Source organism: Microchirus variegatus, assembly GCF_963457635.1.
Source record: "Microchirus variegatus genome assembly, chromosome: 3".
Classification (NCBI taxonomy): Eukaryota; Metazoa; Chordata; class Actinopteri; order Pleuronectiformes; family Soleidae; genus Microchirus; species Microchirus variegatus.
The window spans coordinates 23,298,197-23,308,777 of NC_139804.1; positions in this window are offsets into that span (position 1 = coordinate 23,298,197).

Genomic DNA, 10,581 nt, shown 5'->3' on the forward strand with positions numbered 1-10,581 from the left:
TTATAAATACAAGCAACTAAATAAAGTATTTGCATAAAGGCAACAGCCACATGACAAAACTGCAAAATTGCATTTTTATGCAGCTCTCTGACATGCACACATTTTCCTGGCTACTAAATATGAAAAAAAAAAAAAACAGATCATGCCTGGCTAAGCTTTTGACACAAATGTGCCGCTGTGGTATTAGAGAATGTGGATCTGCTGAAGAGCATAGCTTTCCCCACATCCCCTTGAGATAAAAAAAAAAGTCTTGACTAAATAAACAGATCCAATTAATTATTCACTGTGTCTTCTCTTTGGAGAGTCTTCTAAGATTCTGCTGTGCATTACTTCAACCCTCTGCCCTCTTTTGTCCTCTCGTTAGGGAGATCAAGGCATGGATAATAACTGAGCAGGAGAGGCTCCAGGTACACACACAGCACTGAGTTGCAGCTACAATGACAACAGTGATAATAAGGTCAAAAGGCCATCCATCAAAAACCATTACATCGCAGTAGCCCACACTCCCACATACACTCTTTAAATAGCCCATTACATTTCAACCAGCTGTGAGCCAGGTCATAGTACATTACAGTGAAAAAAAGTAGGCTGAAGTATGGCAAATAGTCAGGTTTTGTTTAAAAGACATGAAATCGCTAATTGTTAGAGTGCACAGTCAAATCCCTTGTGCTACGAAGGATTTGATCTGGTAATGTCATATTTTATATGTATGTGTATATGTATTTAATGCTGCATAGATAGCTTTATTTCTCCATGACGCGTCTAAATAATGATGGAATCTGGACACTTGACATTTCTCCGATGGTGAGGATACAAAGAAGGTCAGGGAAGTGTGCTCTATCAATGCGGGTGCTTACGCCACTGCATTGTCGTCAAAGTTTTACGGTGACAACTCTCGAGATGTGTGTGTCCTACAAAGTGAAACTGAACAGGTGCCATACAGCCGGGGAGAAAATAGAGGTGCACATCAGATGTTGGAGCTATATAGCAGCCCTAATCTTCAGCCCAGAGAGTGTTTTCCAGGGAATCAATATGAATGATTTTCTCTCAATGTCTTCAGAGTCGCTTACAATATTCATGAAAAAAACTGCCAAGAGCTATCACTACCACACACACTCCGCTTTATCTGCTGTTTTTATTGAACATTTAAAAGCATGTAGGAGCTGAAACATGCAGCACTGCGTGTCACGGTGTGGTATACGACCCCCCCACCTCCTTCACACACACACACACACACACACACACACACACACTCTCTCTCTCTTGTATCAAACCACAGATAGATGCACATACACTTGTTCCTGCGCCCGCTGCTCTTGTAAATCTCCTGCATTGCACTGAGAGAACTACAGCACCGTACATGAGAATAGGCACAAACAGCAGGACTGTTGACAGGCTTTTCACTGCTTGCGTCAGAGAAATCCATCGGCTTTTTGATTACCCAGCCCCCACTGTGAGGGCAAGGAGATGCATGGTGATGATCTATGTATCTCTGCAATGACACAAGATGAAGGAGTCAATGACAACAGATGAAGGGGCCATATGGTGAACGAGGCAAGAGTTCCTGCTCTCCTGCTTTCCAAGTGTCTTAAATTGTCTCCCCTCTCGCTATCTGCCCTCATGCCTCATATTCGATATATCTGACTCTTGCAGTTTTTGATCTCTGCTTAAGTAACGTGCACTTTTTTTTTTTTACCAGGGAACCAGGCAACCCACTTCAGATTGGATTTGAGGCAGTGCAATGAAACACATAATGCAATCACAGCATGCGATGCCATCCACAGACAAATTGAGCCGAGGCAGCTTGTATGTGGAGCCACGGTCGTAACATGCATCAGCGGCTTTTAAACCTTCCCTCTCCTGTTCTGCCTTCCTCTCTGAGCCTCTTCCTCTGCTCATCTGCCGTGCACAAGGCTTACCTTCAGGTCTCTGCAGGAGTGGCTGGCAGGCTCCCTTCCAGTCATTTCACAGCTGCTCTTCTCCCCAGGATTGTGCACTCCTTCCCTGGCTTTGTGCAATCAGCAGCAGCCCTCCTGCTTCACTCCTGCCACCCTGCTCCTTCTGCTCTCACTATCTACTCCTGTGTGAGAGGGGGCTCCGTGTGTGTATGTATGTATCTCTCTGTGTGTGAGAAACAGAGAGAGAGAGAGAGAGAGAGAGAGAGAGAGAGCAAGAGAGAGAAAAGAGAGGGAGGGAAGGAAGGAAAGGATGAAAATGTGTGTGCTGTCTCTCGAATTCTCCTCTGTTTTTACTTTCAAACAGCTATTATTCCCTTTTATCCCTTGGGATTTGTCATTTTTTTTTAAATTGTGTTCGTTAATATCTTTTTATACAGACCAATCGGCATTTTATTTGTGTGTGTGTGTGTGATGTCTGCACAGACCACATGGTTCTCCTTCCAATGCTGCAAGGCGGAGAGAAATATATATCAGAAAAGTCAAGTACTGCGGGACAGTGAGAGGTAGGAAATGAGAATGTGTGAGTGTGTTGGGGGTGCAGACAGGGAAAGAGCGATGGTGAAGAGGGGTGTGGTATAATCAATTGCTCTAAAACTGCAGTTGAAGAGGAAGCCCTCAGGATTTAAAGGCGATATAAAGTGGAAGCAGAGAAAAGGGTCTTTGGAAAAGACAGAGTGAGAAACAGTATGAACCCAGGAAGAACTAATAGGCAGAGATGCAAAGAATTTCCAAGAATTTCATTCAAACCATAATATGGTGTCTATTTGATCCACTGATCCACTTCCATCTAATTATGTTGTGCGGTTCTTAACCTCCTGTGTAAAATGTGTCTCAAATGATCTGAAATGAAAGTGGACTGGCCTCAGCGTGGCCACATTACCATCCCATCAACCATGAGGATGAGCGCAGTGCTCCTATTGCAGCAATCAAATGTAAATTCTAATAGCTTAGCAGCAGAATGTAGTCTGCACGTGGGCTCATTTATTCTCCATATTTTAAACATGTGTGGGATCTATGATTGGGAGGTGTGTGCACACAAGGGGACATGCAGTGCATAGACAGAAACAGATTGATGGATTCTTGACATTGAGATGTTATTAGGTATATAAAAAAAATGTGCAATCAATGTTACAGAGGAGGAGCTATGAGAGCGGGGGAAAGATAAAGACATGATGACAAGCGGGGGAGGAGCGATAGAGGAAGCTTTCACCTCTTTATGTACTTCCTGCACTGAGTTTGGGAGATTTATGACTGCAAGTCCATGTAGTCCACCCCCAGCCCCCATCCCTTAAGTCACAGGGATGCAGTGAGTTGACTTGGAGCTCTTTCCCCCCCCCCCCACAGCCCTGACCAACTGAGGAGCAAAAAACAGCAGATTATTTAACATCAAGAAGTGAAGCAGCTACAATAACGAGGAGCTTGGGATTTGGCTGTGGAATACAACCTCTGGGCCATGCCCACTCCTGAGGTATAGGTGCTAATCTCAGCAGAGATCATGAAGTGCTGGTGATCTACATGGCCCCCAGCGATTGAGATCTAGGGCACGTGTAATTATTTCCTCTTCTGGCTTTACACTTTTATTGATCAAAGCTGAGCCCTCCTTTCCGTCTTATTGCCTCCACTGTTCATCCTTTGCAGAAATCCATTCACTTGACTGACCCCAGCTCACATTAATCACACATTAATAAAGCTTCTTGGCACATTCATCATTGCAAGTGCTCAGCGAAAACTTGTGTGTAATACAGAACCATTAGCATGAATATAAAGGGGTGTGGGCTATACAACAGAAGAACATTTTCATTTGAACTTTAATAGACACGCCATTAGAAATATCGAATCGTGGTTAATCTTGCTTCATTGAACTGTAGGGCGAAGACACACAATACGAAGACTCAGAACATATATGCTCTGAGGCTGATTTAATATTCATCAATGCAGGCATACAGTATATGCACCGTTCTTGGTGCTCCTCTTGCAGAATGGAAACCTTGCGTGCAGCATGTAAACCGTGGCTTCAATCTCTGTAAAATAGTAGACATTTTAACAGTGAACTACATGATGTAAATAATTGATAAGACCATTCTTTTGTGACGGTATGCCTGAAGAATAGAATGGGACCAGGGGTCAGTGGAGGCAGTCAGGCAAAATGATTGGCTGCTCTGCCTTGTCCAAAGGAGAAACAGTGTGTCAGGCCATTGCCATCAGGTGAGAAAATGACCATTTCATTTGTCATAACTGAGTGGATAGAAATGAGTTCCTCTCTGCGTGCAGTGAGGAGGAGAAGGGAGTGCCGTTTTTCTTAATCCTCTTTCTGCACTACATTGGTTCTATAGCATTCTTTGTCCTCCAGAAATCCAGACTCTCTCTCCACCCCCCATTCACTGGCCCTTTGGCTTCATCCCTCTTCGCTTTCTCTCATCTCCTCCCAGGCTTCATTAGCTCTGATTGATCCTCTTGTCACAGCTTATGGCACCACAATGAACTGTATTGTTATTAGTGGCTTGGAATAAAAAAAAAAAGGAGCAGAAATGTATACCAGAATACCAGAGGAAGTTTGTGTGGTCAATTTGTGTTGAGAACTTCAGTCTTGAAAAAAGCAGCAATCAAATGTATTTCAAGCTTCTTTTAAGTTTAAGTTAATGAGTTTAATTGCATGAAAAACAGGTGAATGTTTGAAGGGGCAGTATGTCTGGTATGGAAAATGTATCAAACAATTGATCTGAGCGACCTGCCAAAGCGCCAACTGAAACAAAGTCATCAGTGTCGATACATACTGAACAAACAGGAGCATGTCAGCGCTTCCATGTGTACCTTAATCATTTCAAAGGAACCTCAAGTTTAGGAAATGAGCAGATCTGATAGTATTTAAATAATGAATTATGTGAGTGTGACGATCTACAGTACAATGTAACACAGCACAGTGCTTGTTATATGTGGATACATAATTTAGAGCTACTGTGGCATGTTTTTCTTTCTTCTAGGAAGATTTTAAGCAGTGTATCTTTACACACAAAAACGATCATACCCATTGAGCACTAAACACTCGTGTGTTGATGCACTTTGCGTTATATTACACAATTACAATTTCAAATAGAACAATTATTTTTGGCAGGACTGGCCTGCATCAACTACAAAACCTGAATAATTCTGCCAAACTTGAGGAGGCTTCAAACCTTGACCATTTTGGTGGACATTTTGGAAAGTGCCATGTTGGTTTAAGTCATTTCCACACCAATTTTTCTTTAACCTTGATGGAAAATGTCACAAGGAAAAGAGTCAAAAGGACTACTGCAGTGTAAAGAGAAATTGACAGCACACTGGACTACCTAATTATGCAACAGTGGACATTAAAAATGTAGGTCTGCTGTGATGGAACTGCAATGTACCGTGGCTGGACTACAAGAAGTACATCATGCAAACTTTGCCCCATGCAGGTCACATAAATTAAACAGCATGACGTTAATTCCAGCGTTTTCCCACTTCACAGCAGTAAAGTTATGCGCACAGTTACAATCATCTCTGAGATTAAAATATTGTTGAAAGTTCAAGACATTTAGTGGAAGCCCTTTTGCAAGTCACATCATAGAATGGACAGTTATTTATCTGTATATATGGGTACATGTGTGGGGGAGTGTATGAGCCAGTGTATACTGTGCTATAATGTACTGTGTGTATATATGAAAGGAAGTAATAAAGCTAATTTCCTTAGCATTTAGATAATTCAAACAGCTCTTATTATAGCTGCCACTGAGATACCTCCTTATACATAAGGCAAAATGGGGTTGGGCCACTCTTGCCTTTGCAGATAGAAGACCCAGGTTTGCGACCCGGTTGCAACCCTAACCCTTCTAGATTTTAGATGGCACCGTAATTTACAAAATGCTTCATCATTTTGTATAAATAGTAACTCGGGATTGAGAGGAAGAGGTTTACAAATGTTAGAAGTAGGGTAATTTTCTAAAACACTTGAATGTAAATAGACTTCTTTTGCAGCCTATGTAGACTACCCCTGCTGGTCATTGAAGATAATACAAGTCACAGACTCTTCCACATTGGCATCAATGCGTTCATACATTCATTTAAGTCTATGCTTGAGTCAAGTTAACGCAATTACATTGCTCAGAGAGGTCATTTTAACGTGTCACTGTTTATATGCAGATATTAACAACAATGTAAATGTAAATATCTACTAATGAATCAGGGTAAACAATAATGTATTCCATATCTGACATATTTTGGACGTTTATCAAATGTATCAAAGATTTGAACAGATCACAATCCATGGTCACAATCCATCTGTGACAGCAGTCTGAAGCAGGGCAGAGCTGCATCTCTCACCTATGTAAATCTAGCCACCATTCAGCCCCTTTGTTCAGTCCCGATAGTCTTGTGGGAGCGGCTGTCGTGTTGACTTCTTAGGGTTTTTTTTGAGTGTCTCTGCAGGCAGATACATTTTTTATGATCTCTGGTACCTTAAAGCTCACAGACATCCACATGTAAAGTAACTCAGCAAGTTTAGACACCTTCTTTTCTAACTAAATATGTAGTGAAGGACTGTGAGGCTGTCATTATAACCACTGCAAAGCTAAGATTAGTCTTTGTCACCAAGAGCAGCGTTTGTATTTTTTATTTTTCTCATTTGCAATGAGTCAAAAAATAGTACACATAAAATGTGAAAAAAATTGACATTTTTGTATCAATTGTGGCTCTAAAGTATCTGTGAAAGTACTCAAGAGGAACACTGACCGTGCCACAAAAGAGAGTGGGGGTGTGAAAAAATGTTTTTTTGTGTTTTGCCTCACTTTCATTGATGAAGTGGCTGCTGAATCAGGGTGTGATATGTGGCAAGGACAGAGGTTTGTAAGGCAAATATTGAGGTGGAGGAAAACGTGATTATTCCTGTGTCCTTGGGAAACACTCAAAATGACTGGCTTACTCAGTAGGGGAAGAGAACCTCTCAAAAAACCATTTATACCTCTCATGACACACACACATTACACTTTACACAGGTTATTATGTCCATATATAGTAATGCCATACAATAAAGTACATTACATCCAGCCAGCAAAATGTACAATGGGCTTTGTATAATATGCTGCAGTACATGCAGTCAGTGAGTGGTTGGTTATGTTGGTGTTTGAGATGAAGTGTGATTGTAGCATGGTAAAAAAAACAAAAAAAACACATGAGTTCATCATCTTTGATGAAGTCCAATTGTTTGTGGAAAATCAATCAAAATCTAAATCCTGTAGTGGAAAGTTCATGGTCTGGCTTCTCATCTATATCTTCATTCAGTCTTGACAGCCAAAGCCCCTCGTCTCCAGGCTCCTATTGACATGCACACTGAAGCCAAAGGCATGAATACGGACGATACTGCACACCCTGTATAATTACAACAGCTTACTTCTTTTTTTTTGCGTGTCTAACATCTCTGAATGTACGGGACAAAATGGTGTTTACACAAATATGTTGACAACCAGGCAGCAAAGTGCATCGACATCCTCTGAACAACAACAACAACAAAAAAGCTTTGCAGCATGCTTATGTTATCACAAGAAGTGCAAACGCTTTACAGGCAAAATTGCACAGCTTGGGATTGCAATGCTTGGCATTTAGCACTTTGCCATTTTTAACTTGGAGAAAGATGGATAAGGAATATGAATGCTCACTGACATGATGACCCAGCAAAAAAGGCTGCCAACAGTGCACACCCCATCCCCCACCCACCACCACATGTTTTGATGCCATTGACACACACACATACAAACTATTCAGTGAAACCTAAGCAGATCTTGAAATACGAAGCTAAAGAATGAATAAAGCAGGGGAAAAAAGTCCACATGACCTTCATTCCTTTCCCAACCAACATAAATTAAAATGCTTTCATTTCTTGTTGTTATTGTGATTTCTGTAGTTCTCCACTAAACTGACAAAAGAAGCTGAATAGTCAATGAATTTCAAAGCTCATGACTCAAAGATTCACTTCACTAAGCTTTATTTACATACATTATATAATCATTTTAATATACAACCTCACCACAAGATGTCACTAAAAAGCGACAAGTGACTGTAAAACTGACCAACTTGTGTGCAAATGTTCAGAGGCACGTGAGAAACTTAAATGTTACCTTGAGAAGCCGACGCATTTATTTATTATATTATATTAATGAAAATGTCCACATAAGTTGGACTGGGCATTGCCAGCTTTTTTTTTAGTATAAAGCCTGTGTAATGTCTAATTGAGCAAGTGTGAACAGAGCCGGTCATTGTCCAGACAAGTCACAAAGAGTGAGCGGGTGTTTGCTGTAACAACCCTGGCGTGTTCCACTCAGACGCCAAGTCTCACCTGAACCAAACGGAAAATTCCCACTCAGTGAGAATTCCTCCAGTTGGATGCAAGCATGTGTAAATGTTCAACTGTGCACCTGATTCTCTGTACATTGTTGATGTGAAAACAGCTTAGGTCGATAAGTGTGCGAAGGATGTGAAGCTTATAGGATATTGACAAATTCTGAGCTGAATTAATATTGCATTAATATATATATATATTATATATATATATATTCCAACATATACATTTTCATTTCAGGGTTAGGGTTAGTGAGTTTATTTCTCATTAACTCATTATTGGCAATACTGAGTGTGTTTATGTTGCACATCGCCTTTCAACAAGAACACAAATAAAATCATCTTAAACCACTTATTTCTACAGAGCTTTACTGCATTTTTTTTTTCTCCGTTTAGCATCTTAAATGTTTTTGGTTCGACTTCAGCAATCTCACATTTGTTTTTAAGAAGCAGCAGACAGGTGTTGCCACGAAAAACCCAACAAGAGCATTTTCTTACCCACTCAGCAGACATAGACGCATAAAATTACCATTTAGCTGAGCCAGGTGTTTCTCCTAGGACTTGGGGACCCCCAAGCATAGATAAACCTAAAATTACAAAAGTCAAATAAATAAATACATTTGCTCGGCAAATGCTGGATGCGTTAATGTGCTAACTGCTGGTAAACCTATTTAGGGGACACATTTCCATTTGACCCTTTTTTTAACAGTACTTATCGCCTTATAAACAGGTTAGCACCTAATAGCCTACCAGCTGCTACTAGCCGTTTGGGCCCAAAGCTGATTGACAGAAACTGCGACAGAAACCAACATTGTGCATTGAACTGCTCCAATTAATGCGAGGAGAAACTGCCACTGTTTACCGTCCCCACAACCTAAATACTGTGTTGTGTATTACTATTTATTGTGGCCTTGCGGTGACTGTATTGTGTTTGTGTACTAATCAGCTTTTCAGGAGTGCAAAGGTAAACATGCATACCATATTTTTGCATATACCACAGTGTGAGCCTGTCTGATTTATTGCATTATTACAAAATCTTGTGAAATATTTAGGTGCAGTTAGAAAATGTATGAAAAAAAGTTTTTATCCATACAGTGCTTAACAAATGTATTAAACCACCACCCAATGTAACGTTTATACCACAGCCCTAAATTAAGCATTGGTAATTATGGAAATCATTTTTTTTATGTTTCTGTAATACACCAGTACACCAAAAATGATTTGTATGCTAAAATATAACCATTATTGTGATCCATTAATTTTCAAATGTACTGTTTTACAAAAAAATTAAATAAAATAAAGAGAAAAAAATATTAAAGCACATTCTTGATTAAGATTATAGTTATTTACTTGGATTCCTGAACAGAAGGGATTGTTTCTCAGAGAAGAAGCCCAGTCAGCCGGCTCAAATTTGGGTATAAAAAGGTGAATTATTTTTCAATTAAAATAACACTACATTTTATTATTTTACTAAAATGTTTGATAGACTTCTAAAAAAAAAAAATGTTTTCTCATTTTTATGCAGGTTGTCTGATAAATTTGTTATGCACTGCCATACTTAGAAACCACATTCTGGTCATTTTCTTCTTATTTCCTCAGCATCACTGTACACTGGGGCATGTAGTTTTACTTTTGTCATTATTGATAAGTAGTCAATATAAATGTGATAACTTCCCTATCAATCAAAGAAGCCTTTGCAATTTTTAAGTGGCTCAACCAGTCCAACAATCTGTGCTTGTACTCTGGCTGCTATTCACCAGCCCTTTGTCTGATGTAAAAGGGATGAAAATGAGGGTGCTGGTTAAACAAAGAGGCAAGTCCAGTCTTTGCAAGTTTAAAAAAAACAAAAAAAAACACAGCACTTAAATATAAAAAGCTTGTCATCTTTTTACAATGGCATGGCTTAAAGAAATATGTCAAGCCTAATCTTGTTGTGTCAACGGTGATGTATTCGCATACACAATCTACAGTGTGTAAGGTAATACTGCGGCCCTTTCTGTCACTTACACAGAGAACAATAGAGTTGAAAAATGACTCCCATCACAATTCACAACTTTTCCCCACTGAACGTTCAGAATCTACCATTGATAATAGCGTATCAACGGGATTTGATTTCTGGCTAACCCTGGAGAGCCATCTCTTTTGGATCGAGAGCATCTCCTTTTTTAATCACCGCAGCCTTTGTGGTCTCACTATATCCATGTACTTCAGTCCTGATATTTCATCACAGTGCAGCTCTGTAACTGCAGTGGTTGTGGCTCGGAGCAAGGAGACT